The sequence below is a fragment of the Lissotriton helveticus genome, chromosome 2_1 (assembly GCF_964261635.1).
Source record: "Lissotriton helveticus chromosome 2_1, aLisHel1.1, whole genome shotgun sequence".
Lineage (NCBI taxonomy): Eukaryota > Metazoa > Chordata > Amphibia > Caudata > Salamandridae > Lissotriton > Lissotriton helveticus.
In genome coordinates this window covers 167,137,304-167,154,227 of record NC_136059.1, presented here as the reverse complement: position 1 = coordinate 167,154,227, position 16,924 = coordinate 167,137,304, and positions in this window count along the sequence as shown.

The window sequence follows — 16,924 nt, the reverse complement described above, 5'->3', positions numbered from 1 at the left end:
AGTGCATTTAGAGAGGATATGCTGGGTGGAGCATTTTTTGTTTTCAAACACTTTTGTCATTAAGATCTATGGGCCCGATTCACAGAACTAACTTAAGACAAAGTTCTAAACTTACTACCATTTTGGTATTCACAGAAGGCACTTATCATTTTGGTATTCACAGAAGGCACTTACTCATTTCGGTATTCACAGAAGTTAGGAGTCCTAACTTTCAGGACTCCTAAATGCATTCTGTGAATACCGAAATCCTTAAATTTAGTATTTTTCTCAATTTAGTAGTAGTAAAATTAGGACTCCTAACTTTAGGACTTCCAAATGCCTTCTGTGAATACCAAAAGTCTTAAAATTTAGATTTTTCTCAATTTAGTAGTAGTAAAGTTAAGACTCCTATTTTTAGGACTTCTAAATGCCTTCTGTGAATACTGAAAGTTTTAAAATTAGGATTTTTCTCAATTTGGTAGTAGTAAAGTCAGGACTCCTAACTTTTGGACTCCTAAACTGAGAAAACTCCTAATTTTAAGACTTTCGGTATTCCCAGAAGGCATTTAGGAGTCCTAAAGTTAGGATTCCTATCTTTACTACTACTAAACTGAGAGAAATCCTAATTTTAAGGCTTTCGTTATTCACAGAAGGCATTTAAGGGTCCTAAAGTTAGGAGTCCTAACTTTATTACTCCTAAACTGAGAAAAATCCCAACTTTAAGACTTTCGGTATTCACAGAAGGCATTTAGGAGTCCTAAAGTTAGGACTCCTAACTTCTGTGAATACCGAAATGAGTAAGTGTCTTCTGTGAATACCAAAATGAGTAAGTGCCTTCTGTGAATTCGAAAATGGTAGTAAGTTTAGGATTTTGTCTTACGTTAGTTCTGTGAATCAGGCCCGGAGTCATGATTCCAGCATAATGCTAACAATATTGCCGCAGTTGACCCAGTAAGTCCGTCGTCGCTCGACAGACACGTGGCAAACACTGAAAACATTTTCTTATTCAAAAGGTTGCAGCCCCAAGAAGCAGTCAAGGGCAAAAGTGTGAAGAAACACAGATATTTAAGTTCAATCAATCAATCAATCAATCAGGTGTTTCATAAGCACGACTACTCACTCTTAAGGGTCTCAAGGTGCTGAGAGGGGGGGGGGCGCAGGTTCCAGTCCATCAAGGAGAGGGTCTGTCGAAGAGCCAGGTTTTGAGGTTTCTTAAGAAGAGTTGGGAGCCATGTTGTCTGTCTGAGGTGGAGCGGAAGGTCGTTCCAGGCTCTGGCCGCGAGTAAGGAGAAGGAGCGGCCACCCAATTTGGTCTTTCTGGTGCAAGTCAAGTCAAGTCAAGTTTGAATTTGTATAGCGCACTACTCACCCAGAGGGTGTCAGAGGGTCTCAAGGCGCTTGAGGGAGGGGGGGAGCTTTACTTGCAAAGGACCGCAGCATAGGAGAACTGGGCTGGGCTGATCGTAGGGTGCTTTGGGATGTATGGAATTTGAGTCGGCTGTTCAGGTATGTTGGTTGAAGGTGACTCTAGCTTCGATGGGGAGCCAGTGAAGTGTGGGGAAGTGCGGCGAGACGTGGCAGTGTCTTGGCAGGTTGAGGACCAGTCTTGCGGCAGCGTTTTGGATGTTCTGTAGCTTGCGGGTGAGGTTTTTGTTTATTCCGGCATATAGTACGTTGCCGTAGTCGAGTCTGCTGGTGACGAGGGCGTGAGTGACAGTCTTTCTGTGTTCGAGGGGTCTCCATTTGAAGGTCTTACGTAGGACGCGGAGGGTGTGGAAGCAGAAGTTGGCATATACGTATCATTTTCGCATTTGTGTGCAATTAATTCCTATTCCTGTATTATACTTGTGAGACTTTGAGTAACAATGTATTGGAACATCGCAAACTATATCAATATCTTAGGGCCAGATGTATCAAGGGTTTTCCCATTCGCAAATGGGCCAATTCCCAATATCAGCCCGTTTACAAATGGGAAAAAGTATTTGGGATTTATCATCCCAAAACGCCATCGCAAAATAAGGAATCGCAAAATTTGCGATTCGCTATTTTGTGAATACATTTAAAGAATTGCAAATTGAGATTCTTTAAAGGCAGTTTTGCAAGCACCCAAAATTTGCGATCTGGCCTGAAGAAATCGCGAATTACCACCAATTTGCGATTTTCAAGAAAAATTCACTTTTTTGCATTTTTCTTAGTGACGTGTGGCGCACACACATGCATATTTCAGGGGTGCAACAGGGTGTCCTTTTGGCACCCTTGCACCCTTGAAATTGCATTCACAAATTGCGAATGTTTTCCCATTTATTCCTATGGGCCTAGAATGGGAAGGTATTCCTAAATTGCGAATCGCAATTTGCGATTTGCAATTAAGGAATATGTAGAAATCGCAATTATTATTTCAAAACCTACATGCATTGCATTTTGCGAGTCCTTAATAGCGAATTGGCAACATTCGCTAGTAAGGACTCGCAAACTACAATGATGATACATCTGCCCCTTAATTCCAGAAATGGCTCTGGTACTTAAAAATTCAGGGTCCTATTTAGCAGGGGTTTGTGTCGTATTTGCACCACGCAACTTGGTGCATGCACGACACAAACCCTAAAATGTGATTTATCTAGGCACGCAAGGCCGTTTTGCGTGGCACTGCGTGGCTTAATAAATCAGGAGTAACGCAATGAGGCACAAATTGCCGTGTTGTGTTACTCTGCCTTGGGAAGGCGTTCACAGCATTGTGTGGGTGTTTCCAAGCATATACCATAGATTTTGATGCATTCCCAGAATTACCATTGCTGGTAGACCTGGGTAAGCACAAAAAAAGATACGCCTTCTCAAGGGAGGCGTAACAAGGAGAAATAGCTTTACTCTCAATCAATAAGTCAATCTGTACTTGTAGTGAATGGCTTATCAGTAGTGAGGGTATCCAGGCGCTGGGTTGGTGGGCTTTAGTCAAAAAGCCAGGTCTTGAGTCTCTTCCTGAAGTCTGTCAGCGAGGGTGATGCTGGAAGAGGAAGACGGAGGGCGTTCCAGGACTTGACGGCAAGGTGGGCCTAGGAGCTGCCTCCGCTGGGGCTACGGCGGATGCTCAGTGTCTGAGTAAGTGTGAGAGAGGCGGAGGGAAGGTGTCTGGATGGACGGTGGTAGTTTATGTATCTAGGTCCTTGGTTGTGGAGGGCTTTGTAGGTGTGTGTCAGTATTTTTAATTGGAATCATTTCTGGAAGGGGAGCCTGTGGTAGGTGATATGGGTCTGTTTGGGTAGATTGAGGATCAGTCTGGCAGTTGAATTCTGTACTGTCTGGAGTCTTCTCATGAGTTTGTGGTCGTGCCTACGTACAGTGAGTTGCCGTAGTCCAGACAGCTGGTGATTAGGGCTTGAATGACTGCTTTTCTCGTGCTTATGGGGAACCATTTGAAGATTCTTCTGAGCATGAGAAGAGTGTGGGAGCAGGCAGAGGAGACTGCATTGATCTGTCATTTCATGGTTGGTCTTGGTGGTAGTGGGGTCTGTGGAGAGGATGAGCTGCGTGTCATAGGCATAGAATATGCTATTGATGTCCTGGGTTCTGACAATGTTGGCTAGAGGAAATGTAGGTGTTGAAGATGGTGGGGCTGAGCCTTGAACAGGGACGGCTCTTCCATTAGGGCGGAGAAGCATCACCTCAATGCTTTCTTACAGTGCGAGAAGCAGAAACATAAAATGGTATTTTAAATACCATTTTATGTTTCTGCTTCTCGTGCTGTGAGAAAGCAGAAGGCAGAGCATGCCTGGTTGGGGCGGGCAGGAGGGTATACCTGGTTGGGAGCGGGCAAGTGGGCGGGTCGAGGAGGAGTGGCTTGCTCACTATTGTGGGCCCTGACTGTTTGGTCGGCCCTCTGGGGCCGACCAAGCCAGTCATGCGCACTCTACATTTTCTCTATGTAGGCTGCATGCAGCCTACATAGAGAAAATGGCCTCCCTCCAGGCTCCCGGCTGAGCGCTGTCTGCACCAATCACAACGCTGCCAATGAAGCGTTGTAATTGGCTTAGGGGAGGGGAGGGAGGATGCATGCTTCCTACTCCAGGAAAATGCGGGCGCGGGACCCAGCCAGCAGCGGAGGCAGCGAAGGACCCAGTAAGGTAATTTTTAACCGGCCCTGGAGGACGCCACAGATGGTTTTCGTTGGATTCGAGGTGAAAGGGGGAGGCGGATTATCCGCATTACTTCCTCTTTCTATGTGTGCCGCTTTTTGCAGCACACATAGAAAGAGGAATATGTCTCTCAGGATTGTTTTTTGTGCAGTAAAGTGCTGCTTTCTGCACGAACATAATTGTGCATGCAACATAGGCACCCTTGCCCCGTGAAGCCAGGGTGCCTGCAATGGCACTAGGCAGCCCGTTGCTCACTAGCATAATGAGAGGACAGAAATTTACCATATTGCAATACGTATGGCGCATTCTTTCCCTTTCCCTGTAACTCAGCACAGCATGGTTACTTGCTGGGCTGCTCTACTTTAACACAAATAATCCCCATAGTTGCTCAAGTCTGGAAACCGTATTTCTCAGGACAAGGCTAGAAAGACAGAAGATTAGGGAGTACATTTGGTCTAGGGAGGCAGGCAGAGGGGTTACACCCCACTTGTTTTCTGACCTGTTTGTTTGTATTATACCAAGAGTGCATAATAATCTATTATTTGCTCTTGGTATAGAAAAATTGTCATCCTCCTTCGGGTCCTTCTATAGTCTCTGTCTAATGGCTGACACAGGTGCAAGAAGGCGCCTACACCAGCCTTCAGAGAGAGAATACCAGAGCTGGAGAAATGCCATCCTTGGCTTTGGGACCCTGGCAGGCCAATGTGCATTCTGCAGCACATGTAGAAAGAGGAAAAAGCCTCTAAGGATTGTTTTTATGCAGGAAGGTGTATCTTTCTGTACAAAAACAACTCTGCCTACAATGCAGGCCCCTTTGTAACATGGCTAAAGAGTGCCTGGATTGGTGCAAGGCAGTGCATTGTGCACCAATGCAAAGAGAGGACAAGAAGTCACCATACAATGTTAAAATTTGGTGCATTCCCGCCCTCTCACGCAGCACAGCAAGGTGTCTTGCTGTGCTGCCTTAAAGTTTGATAAATCTGGGCCTGAGAGTTGCTGTGAGACAGAATGACAGTGAGTATCTGTGAGGGAGAATGGCAGTGACTCTTACTGTATGTTAGTCAGAATGAGTGAGACAGAGTGAGAATCAGTGAGACTGATTTTATCAGACTGAGTCTGAATGATTGGGGCTGAGTAGGAATAAGGGAGGATGATTCAGACTAGGGGAGCCAGTGAGATTGAATGAATCGGAGTAAGATTGACTGAGAATGAGTGGCACTGACTGAGAATGAGTGAGACTGAATGAATGAGTCTGAATGAGCCGAAATCTGTATGAGTCAGAGAATAAGTGGGACTGAGGGATGTATGTCATTACGACGCACACTTTTACAACGCGTTACATTACAACGCGGTTGTAACAACGCAACGACTTGCGTTGGGGGGGCGCAAATTAAAAAAATTTAATTTACTATTCCAACACCAGTGCCCGTGGATAGTAGGGAAGGTGTTGGGATAGTAAATTAAATGATTTACTATCCTTGAGCGCCCCCCAGCGCAATTCGTTGTAACAACTTTCTTTGTTATGACCGCGTCGTAATGGAACGGCGTTGTAATGGTTGCGTCGTAAACGTCGCATACCGGACTGAGTGGGTCAGAGAATGAGTGAGACGGAGTGAGTCAGAATGAGTGGCCTGGGTGGATACGAGTGAGACTGAGTGAGACTAGAGGAGTAAGACAGAGATTGAGTGGAAAGTGAGTCAGAGTAAGATAGAATGAGAATGAGTGGGGCTGGGTGAGAATAAATGAGATTGAGTGAGACTGAGTTAGACTGACTGAGAATGAGTGAGGCTAAGTGAATGAGTCCAAGTGAGAATGAGTAAGTCAGAATGGGACTGACTGAGCCTCCTCCTCCTCCCTCTGAACCCACTGAGAAGTCAGGCTCTCTCACTGAAATTTGAGCAAAAGATTATCCCCCACCACTTTTATGTTATGTTATGTTATGTTAAAATGGGTTTTATATAGGGCTCAGCTACTCCGAGGAGTGTCCCGGAACCACCACTCGACTAGAGGGCAGCACTGTGTAAAGTTGATAAGATATAATTCAGCATAACTTTATGCATATTTTTTTAATGTGCCTAAAATCTCAAGGAGCAAAAGTGGTAGAGTTTAAAATAAAGAATGGCTCAGGAAGGAGACTCCTTCTGTAATGATGGGGGAAAGTCCCACTGCTGCCAAGGGCAGTAAGTGGGCTCCACAACTCAACAGCAGTGCACACGGTTGGGACTTCCACTGGCAGGGAATGGATAGCATGTGGCTGTCAATGAGAAGCTTTTGCAGTGTTTGCCTGCTGCCACTCAGCAAAAAGTTTAGCTTCAGTTGAGCAAAACTTTTCTGATTTGGTAAACAAGATGCTTAATATCCCATGATCCCCCGCTCCACCAACAAGTCAGAGGGTGATCTGTTCCCATTCTTAGCCCGGAAGGGGAGTCATGCCAACCCTGTAGAGAGTAAATCTCCAACCATTTCCAGGGTGAAAAGGGATCAAGTCGGGAATGCACGTTTGCAGGTGCAAGTAGGAGAGTAGATCTGAAGATGACGTTAAACTTCTTGCAAAAATTGGGTAACATTCACCACCTTCTAAAAGTGTAAGCCTCATGAAGTTTGAAAAAAAGGGAAGAGGAATAGTAGCCATGTGTGGAAGAAGGAAAAGTTTCCCTCTGACACCAAGAGCCATGAACAGTCATCTGCCCTTCTCAGCCTCGCACTCTGGTGGGACCTCCAGTGACTGTGAATGAGTGAGCAGCCACGCACTCTGTTGAGACCTCCAGTGACTGTGAATGAGTGAGCAGCCACGCACTCTGTTGAGACCTCCAGTGACTGTGAATGAGTGAGCAGCCACGCACTCTGTTGAGACCTCCAGTGACTGTGAATGAATGTGCAGCCACGCACTCTGGTGAGACCTCCAGTGACTGTGAATGAATGTGCAGCCACACACTCTGGTGGGACCTCCAGTGATGGGTAATGTATGAGCAGCCACGCACTCTGGTGGGACCTACAGTGACTGTGAATGAATGAGCAGCCACGCACTCTCGGGAAGCCTCCAGTGACGGTTAGTAAGTGAGCTGGCATGCACTTTGGTGGGACCTGCAGTGATGGTGAATGAGTGAGAAACCACGAACTCTGATGGTGTTGAAATTGGCAATGTGTATACACATAAGCGGCGTTCATTTGTGTTCACTGTACCCCTTGTTGTAAGCAGAACGGATATCGCTAAAACACTGACTGTGTTATCCCGCTAGCATAGACCCATGCACACACGTACACAACAGCCATTTTAGGTATCGTGGTCTCCCTGTTCACGATCGCCCGTCAGCACTCTTCCCTGACCCTGCAAGCTTCCCCCCATGCACCCTGCCTGCCCCCGCTCTCACATGTACAAGTCATGAGCCCTCCCCTCCCGCATGACTCTGTCTCTGAGAATCGCACCCCGCGCCTGACCAACACCTCCTGTCCCTCCATGAATACCCCTCCTTTGATGACCTCTCCCTCTGAACCTAATTGTCTACATGGACCACTGGTCATCCCTTAGCCTGAGGATACAGTTCATTGCCCACTACTGTATGCACTCGCCTCTCTTGAAAGGAACCACTATTGATCATGACCACCCCACCCCCCTGAGATTCGATCAGGCACACATTCCAATGGAATCAGCAGAACTCTCAGCTGCGTGACAGCCCCCCCCCTATTACATGAAGGATAAGGGCCCCTACTGTAGCCACGTGTTGGAATATCTTCGTACTTTACAATGTCTTGATTGTAATGAAGGATGTGTGTGTGTCATAAACCTGTGTATAAAAGACGAAGCCTCAGAGAAACTTGTTAGAGCACCTCCCGAAGACACTATGCGAGTGTCCCAAATGACAGGCTCTCACTCATGAGTAATAAACTCTGTTCTTGTTTTCCTACTTCCAGTGCCCGTCTCTTTATTTGGTAATTATTCAAGATGGAAACGAAGAGTCGCCCTGCACCAGCAGCCTGGGTATCGGGTGCGATATGGGCTGACTTTTCAACAATGGGACTCCAGTAACGGTGAATGAATGAGCAGCCACGCACTCTTTGTTCGGACCACCAGTAACTGTGAATGACCGAGCAACCATGCACTCTGGTGGGGTCTACAGTGACTGTGAATGACCGAGCAACCATGCACTCTGGTGGGGTCTACAGTGACTGTGAATGAACGAGCAGCCACATACTCTGGCGGGACCTCCAGTGACGGTGAATGAATGAGCAGCCACGCTCCCTGGTGGGACCTCCAGTGACGGCGAATGAATGAGCAGCCACGCACACTGGTGAAACCTCCAGTGATGGTTAGTAAGTGAGCTGGCATGCACGTTCGTGGGACCTGCGGTGATGGTGAATGAGTGAGAAACCACAAGCTCAGATGGGACCTCCAGTAATGGTGGATGGGTGAGCAGCCACACACTCTGGTGAGGTCTCCAGTGATGGCGAATGAGTGAGCAGCAATGCACTGTGATGGGACCTCCAGTGACTGACAGTGAATGAACGAGCAGCCATGCACTCTGGTGGGACCTCCAGTTACTGCGAATGAGTGAGCAGCCACGCACTCTGGTGAGACCTCCATTGACAGCAAATGAATGAGCTACCATGTTCTCTGGTGAGACCTCCAGTGATGGGTAATACGTGAGCAGCCATGCACTCTGGTGGGACCTCCAGTGTAGTCGAATGAGTGAGCAACCACACACTCTGATGGGACCTCCAGTGACGGTGAATGAACGATCAGTCACACACTCAGTGGGACCTCCAGTGATGTCAAATGAGTGAGTAGCCATGCACTCTGGTGAGGCCTCCAGTGACTGTGAATGAATGTGCAGCCACGCACTCTGGTGAGACCTCCAGTGACTGTGAATGAATGTGCAGCCACACACTCTGGTGGGACCTCCAGTGATGGGTAATGTATGAGCAGCCACGCACTCTGGTGGGACCTACAGTGACTGAATGAATGAGCAGCCACGCACTCTCGGGAAGCCTCCAGTGACGGTTAGTAAGTGAGCTGGCATGCACTTTGGTGGGACCTGCAGTGATGGTGAATGAGTGAGAAACCACGAACTCTGATGGTGTTGAAATTGGCAATGTGTATACACATAAGCGGCGTTCATTTGTGTTCACTGTACCCCTTGTTGTAAGCAGAACGGATATCGCTAAAACACTGACTGTGTTATCCCGCTAGCATAGACCCATGCACACACGTACACAACAGCCATTTTAGGTATCGTGGTCTCCCTGTTCACGATCGCCCGTCAGCACTCTTCCCTGACCCTGCAAGCTTCCCCCCATGCACCCTGCCTGCCCCCGCTCTCACATGTACAAGTCATGAGCCCTCCCCTCCCGCATGACTCTGTCTCTGAGAATCGCACCCCGCGCCTGACCAACACCTCCTGTCCCTCCATGAATACCCCTCCTTTGATGACCTCTCCCTCTGAACCTAATTGTCTACATGGACCACTGGTCATCCCTTAGCCTGAGGATACAGTTCATTGCCCACTACTGTATGCACTCGCCTCTCTTGAAAGGAACCACTATTGATCATGACCACCCCACCCCCCTGAGATTCGATCAGGCACACATTCCAATGGAATCAGCAGAACTCTCAGCTGCGTGACAGCCCCCCCCCTATTACATGAAGGATAAGGGCCCCTACTGTAGCCACGTGTTGGAATATCTTCGTACTTTACAATGTCTTGATTGTAATGAAGGATGTGTGTGTGTCATAAACCTGTGTATAAAAGACGAAGCCTCAGAGAAACTTGTTAGAGCACCTCCCGAAGACACTATGCGAGTGTCCCAAATGACAGGCTCTCACTCATGAGTAATAAACTCTGTTCTTGTTTTCCTACTTCCAGTGCCCGTCTCTTTATTTGGTAATTATTCAAGATGGAAACGAAGAGTCGCCCTGCACCAGCAGCCTGGGTATCGGGTGCGATATGGGCTGACTTTTCAACAATGGGACTCCAGTAACGGTGAATGAATGAGCAGCCACGCACTCTTTGTTCGGACCACCAGTAACTGTGAATGACCGAGCAACCATGCACTCTGGTGGGGTCTACAGTGACTGTGAATGACCGAGCAACCATGCACTCTGGTGGGGTCTACAGTGACTGTGAATGAACGAGCAGCCACATACTCTGGCGGGACCTCCAGTGACGGTGAATGAATGAGCAGCCACGCTCCCTGGTGGGACCTCCAGTGACGGCGAATGAATGAGCAGCCACGCACACTGGTGAAACCTCCAGTGATGGTTAGTAAGTGAGCTGGCATGCACGTTCGTGGGACCTGCGGTGATGGTGAATGAGTGAGAAACCACAAGCTCAGATGGGACCTCCAGTAATGGTGGATGGGTGAGCAGCCACACACTCTGGTGAGGTCTCCAGTGATGGCGAATGAGTGAGCAGCAATGCACTGTGATGGGACCTCCAGTGACTGACAGTGAATGAACGAGCAGCCATGCACTCTGGTGGGACCTCCAGTTACTGCGAATGAGTGAGCAGCCACGCACTCTGGTGAGACCTCCATTGACAGCAAATGAATGAGCTACCATGTTCTCTGGTGAGACCTCCAGTGATGGGTAATACGTGAGCAGCCATGCACTCTGGTGAAACCTCCAGTGACGGTGAATAAATGACCAGCCACGCACTCTGGTGGGACCTCCAGTGATGTCGAATGAGTGAGCAGCCACGCACTCGGTGGAACTGCCAGTGACGGGCAATGAACGGGGTGCGGCTGCTGAGCAGCTGCCATTGCAGTGTTCATCAGAAGGCAGAGTTCAATGTCCCCTCATCAGCTTGCAGTTTCCCATAGTTTACTTATGCTGAAGACACACAGCTGGCTTTACATATCTACCATCCTAGAGAGTCTTCAGAAAAGGAGTCAGCTTTTCAGAGGACATTCAAGGGCATTCCAATGTGGATACACGACAATCGTTTAAAGTTAAGTACTGACAAAAGTGAAGTGCTCAGTAGAAGTACCACCGATTCCAACTCTTGGTGGTTACATTCAATGGGCTGTCTCTGTTGCCTGTTACGCAAGCGAGCAATCTAAGGGTCGGCAACTAACATCTGTCTTTTAATCCTCAACTGGCAAAGTTTCCATCTTCCTGATTTCTTGTTCTGCAGAGAAAGGCTTCATACGGCTGAGGGTCACAGAAGGCTAACAAGGGTTCCTTTCCAGCTGAGGACTGGAGTGACAGATGTGCAGTAAAAGGGCATGGGATGGTGAGACAGGCTGCCTATGGCAGGGCTGAAGCCAGAGAAGGCTAACAAGGATTCTCATCCTTGGGATAAGTGGAGTGGCAGATGTCTAACAAGGAGCATGGGATGGGGAGACAGGCTGCTTGTCTAACAAGGAGCATGAGATGTGAAAATAATCTGCCTAAAAGGCAGGGATGCAGCCACGGAAGGCTAACAGATGTTCTCTTCCTGGGAGATTGGAGTGACAGCTGCCTAACAAGGGTCATGGGATGGGGAAACAGGCTGTCTATAGCAGGGCTGGGTCACATAAAGCCATAGGAGGCTAACAAGGGTCCTCATCCAGGAGTGGCAGGTGTGTAGGAGGGGTTGTGCATTAAGGAGATCAATGATCTAGGCTGGTTCTGGAGGGGAGAAAGGTCACAAAGGAGCCCACACTGGGGAAACAGACCACCCAGAACAGGCTGGAGTATGGCTTCAGCAGGTCTGTCTAACTGACTAGCGCCTTCTTCCTTAGTGACTATAGACAAGCATTTGCAATGTAATAGGTCTCGCATTTGCGACGGTCTGAGCTATTGGCATTGTAAATGACAATGCCTTTTATTTATTTTGGTTTTTTTAATCTGATAAGTTAAAGGCATTGTTATTTACAATCAGAAGCGTCCCGTGGTGGGAGTGCTGCCGGGCGCTGAAATGGGGTGAGGGAGGGTCAGGGTGGGGGGTTATAAACTATGGATTACAGCCAAATAGAGGTAAGTAAACAGCGATGCAGCGCGTGCAAAGAAATTTGTTTTATTTATTTATATGTTTACTTACCTCTATTCGGCCGTAATCTGTAGTTTACTACCCCCCACCCTGCCCCCCACTCGCCCCACATCAGCACCCGGCAGCACTCCAACCACGGGACACTACTGTTTACAATGCTAATAGCTTAAACTCTCGCAAATGTACTTTGGCTAAAGATCTCCGTTCTATTCATCATCAGGTAGCGTCAGCATTGCAGCCCCTGCCAGAGGGCCCTGGACATCGGTTGGAACTTGGCCAGTGGGTGCTGGTCAAGTAAAACGAACGAGACACCAGCCTGGCTCCGAAGTGGTCTCAACCCTATCAAATCCTTCTGGCCACACGGACGGCAGTAAAGGTGGATGGAAAGAAACATTGGATTCACGTCTCTCATCTAAAGGAGTTGCCCCTTCCGCTTCCTTATGATCAGCAACATCGTGGTGGTATTTTGACACAGGAAGGTGAAAGAGCCACTGCATTTGTTCCTTTTTCTGACGCCTGTGAAATAGAGCAACGGCAAGAAGGAGGAGTGACGGGGACGGATGAGACGGCTGCAGTGGAATCCGAAATTACCCTTAACCCTGTCACTGATACTTTGAATGGTGAAGACTCTGATGAAGGAAACGTCAAATGCTTTGCGATGTGTGGGTCAAAGGGCAGGTGATGTCACTTCCTATGATGCAGCTCTGCCAAGTATATTGCATCAGGCGTTAGACTAACGCATTTCAGTGTGGTGATCCGCATCGCCACACTGAAATGTGGAGTCACGCATTATAGCGCCTCAGCTGTCGAGCTGAGAGCGTTGCTATAATTATAAAGCACCATACAAGCTGTAGTAGCAGCGCGTGGTGTGCGCTACTGCTGGCAGGTTTGGGGGCTCTTTGTCACAGCTATAGCTCAGTTCAGCTGCAGAGAGTGGTGTGATACAATGTTACAAAGTTGCAAATACACTGACACGCCGCAATATCGCTGACGTCAGAGGAGGACAGCTCAGAGCCCAATTGCTACCTAGTGTCTTGACTGACACGTGACTTTAGGCGGGCCTGGTTCCTGCTTCCTGCGGAGGGGGGCGGGTGGTCCGCCACACAGTTCAAAGTTGGCTGCTGGAGCAATCGTGATCCTGTCTCCATGGTTGGCTGCGGTAAACCATAATGGCTTACTTTTGGTAGTTTGCGCACCTTCGGTATTCGGCGGCTGCTCCCGGACCCTACCCCACCGGCGCCATCATTGCAGCGGGACTGAGCCAGTCAGTCCATGGTACTCAGCATAGACGTTGCTTGTGGCCAGCGGACTGCCAATTGCCGTTGTCCGTGTTCCGAGTCAGGTCAGTGTTTATTTTAGATTGCTATCACCTCATAGTCTGTCTCCCGTTGTGCCTCCGGTGTCTCTCTGTGGAGCCTTGGTAGAGCAGGTCTCTGAAGCGGTTTGTGGCCTGTTTAATTTCTTGGTAATGGAGCAGCCCTCTCCTCCCACCCACCCCACCCACCCCCTCCTCACCCCTCCTAACCCCCGCCCTGTTTCTTCACTGAAGCAGGTTTCTATTCCTCACAAGCAAAGGGGGAAAAGTCAGAAGCAGCAAATGAAGGGGGATTCTCCACTTAGTTAATTCAGAAACCCTCAGTCTGCCTGGACCAGCAAGATTAGCTATCACAGCCCAGCAAACCCCTCTCAAAGGGAACGAATATTTATTTGAGCGTTTTGTTAAATAGCGTAGGTTGTGCTCGGTTTATTTTAGTTGTGACCTAAATGCGTGTCTCCCACTCTCAGCTTTCTAATGCAGCCGTGATTACAGCTCATGACGCTGTCAGTGACTCTGCGACTCGCGCAGCTGATTAGAATTAAATTATGAAGGTCTTTCGGTGTGCTTTATCTATTGTCTGCAATGTTGGCTAGAGTCTGATAAATGGAAGTTGTTAATATTTCCAACGTTTTGCAGCAGTTAACTTTCTTGTGGCTCAAATGGGTGTAATTTCTGCTATTTACATTTTCCTTGTCTTCATTGCTTTATTTCCGCACAAGACAGTTTCACTTCATAGTCATTGAAATGTGACTCCTAATTACTCTAAAATTATGAAAATGTCACACAGAGCAATCTGAAACTTTGGAGGCTATGGTGATGTCACTTCCGCTACCCCAGGCATTTGAATGAATCAACGTCCATGATCCCTTGTATTGGTAACTCCATGGGTGGGGTAAGTCTAGCCCCTTTCCCGGGCAGAAGAAGGCACTGAATGCTACATTAAAATGAACAACTGACATTATAAGCTAACTGTGTATAGGGGAGGGGCCGGGAGTCGGGAGTCATCTCGGCTCCCGGTCCACGCGCTTTCTCTGGGCAATTTTCGGCATCCCCCCCCCGAGGCAGAATCGTCGTTAAAAGAACCTACCAGCGTCGGATGATGTGAGGCTCCGGTGGAATGTATTTTGCTCTCTCGGGAGAGTCTGCACAGGCTTTACTCTGTTGCGACCTCTCCGGGAAGAGAATCCAGCGGGGGCTAAGATGGCGGCCAGAGTCCACCTTTGACGAGAGACGGCTCAACCCCTATGGTTAACGTGGCTTCCACAGATGCTATTGACACATCAGCAACCTGAGGAGCGCAGCGGTGAGCCCCGTAAAGCGTGCTCGGGGTTTCTGGAGGCAGTGGAGTCTGCGGCGCTGTGCATACTCAATGCCTGACTCCAACAATCCAGCGAGGGACAAGATGGCGGCCGGAGCCCGCCCGTGATGAGAGACAGCCCGACCCCTCTGAGAAACGTCGCTGCTACAGACACACCAGAACCTTGAGGATCACAGAGGTGAGCCCCGCAAAGCGTGCTCGGGGTTCCTGGAGGCGGTGGAGTCTGCGGCCTCCATGGCGGCCGAAATTGCCCTCAAATGCACCTGGAGCTGAAGCTCCGTGTTGACCCTGCTCTCCAGGCTACAGAAGGGATCTTTGCAGCACCACACTCCGGAACAGAGAGTGTGCTCCAGCGCCGGAATTTGGTTGGAGGTGCATGAGCATAATATCACTGCCCTAACTTGTGTAGCTGGCCCCGAAATTGGAGTTTTCGTTTGCAAACACTGTTGAGCAAGACAGCGACTGCCCCGAACTTTCTGGTTGCGGATTACCCTTAATCTCAATTTGTGACTTTACCAGCGGCTGGTTGCTGAACTTTACAAGCACCCTTACAAGCAGGCATCAGGCCAGACAGGGCACTCCTATAAGACGCTTTGGAGAATTGTATGACCACAATTACAGCTCCCGGTACGGGAAACTCCTGAGGCATTGCAATTGTGGACCACAGTCTCTCATGGACTTCTTTACCTTTCCCTTTGTCTTGCCTGCCATTTTGCTGCTGTTCTCGGCCGTTTTTTCCCTGGTCCCCGACCCGTCATCTTGTCCATTCCCTCGTCTTTTTACCCTTTTCCCTCTTTTCCCCCTTGAGGATCCCTAAATGTTTGTCCCCCTCTCTGTTTTGCCTTTTCTCCATACCCTCGAATCCCTCCCACCCTCCCTTGGTGTTGTGACTACGTCCCCCCTCCGACCCCACTTAATGGAACTCTGCCTGAGGAAATCTACTATGTTTGTATATATATGTATATAGGGATAACTCTAATCACTAGTATAGGCAGTAGACCTTTGTACCATCTACCATTCCTATGTGACTCTTAGAGTATATCCATTCATATCCCTCCCCTATGTATATAGAGATAACTCTAATCACTAGTATATGCAGTAGACCTTTGTACTCTCTACCATTCTTATGTGACTCTTAGAGTATATCCAGTCATATCCCTTCCCTATGTATATAGAGATAACTCTAATCACTAGTATATGCAGTAGACCTTTGTACTATCTACCATTCCTATGTGACTCTTAGAGTATATCCATTTGTACCTCCTCCTTGTGTGACTTTACATCTTGTACATTTGCAATTTTTTCTGTTTGTATCCTTTATGTAACGCATGTAATCCTAAATCGTTATGTTTCTCAACTGGTTCTTATGTAAAGCGCTCTGACACCTTCGGTTAAAGTTCGCGCTATATAAAATCGCATAAATAAATACATGACGTGTGTTTATTTACCTGGTCTCACGGGGACTGATCACACGTTCAAAGATGGCCGCGAGTGGACAGGTTCTCTAAAGACCAGTCCTGAAGATTGCAAAAAAAAACAACTTTGAATATCAACGAGATCACCGCAGAGAAAGAACACACATGAGGCAAGCTGGCTGTTCAGGCTTCCCAGTGAAGGTTCATGAGGCAACACTGCCCTCTAGAGGCTACTTTAATGAGACTATATTGTTCGGTTTTCAGTAACTGCAAAACTCTTAAGTAATAGAATACCTCAAACATTTGGACATTTTTGTTTCAAAATTATTCTGTACAAATACAAAAAAATTACGCAGAATATTTATCCAACCAGAGAATAATTGTATTTATTATATTTCAAAATAAAAGCCACATATGTGATGGAAAAATCCTGGGGTGCTGTGAGCACCCCTGTGCTCTGACTGGGCTGTAGTTTGAAATCCCTGCAGTGATGTATGGTAGGCAAATGTGTCAGGGTTAAGTTGTGGCTTACAGAACCACAAGGCAGGGTGCCACTGCTAATATCTTAAATGTTGCATACAACACAATAGGAATAATGTGCCCTCCAAGTGAACAGTTGTTGATCAACATGATGTGATTAAAGGGATTTTGACTAGAGAGAGAGAGGAAAGACATTGATAAGATCACCATTCCAAGACTCCTCAATAGCAGATATTTAATAGAGGATTTCCAGGAATCTTTCCTGCAAGTGTCGAAGGTGAATACCATCCTATCCTCTCTGGCCTCTACTTCTTACT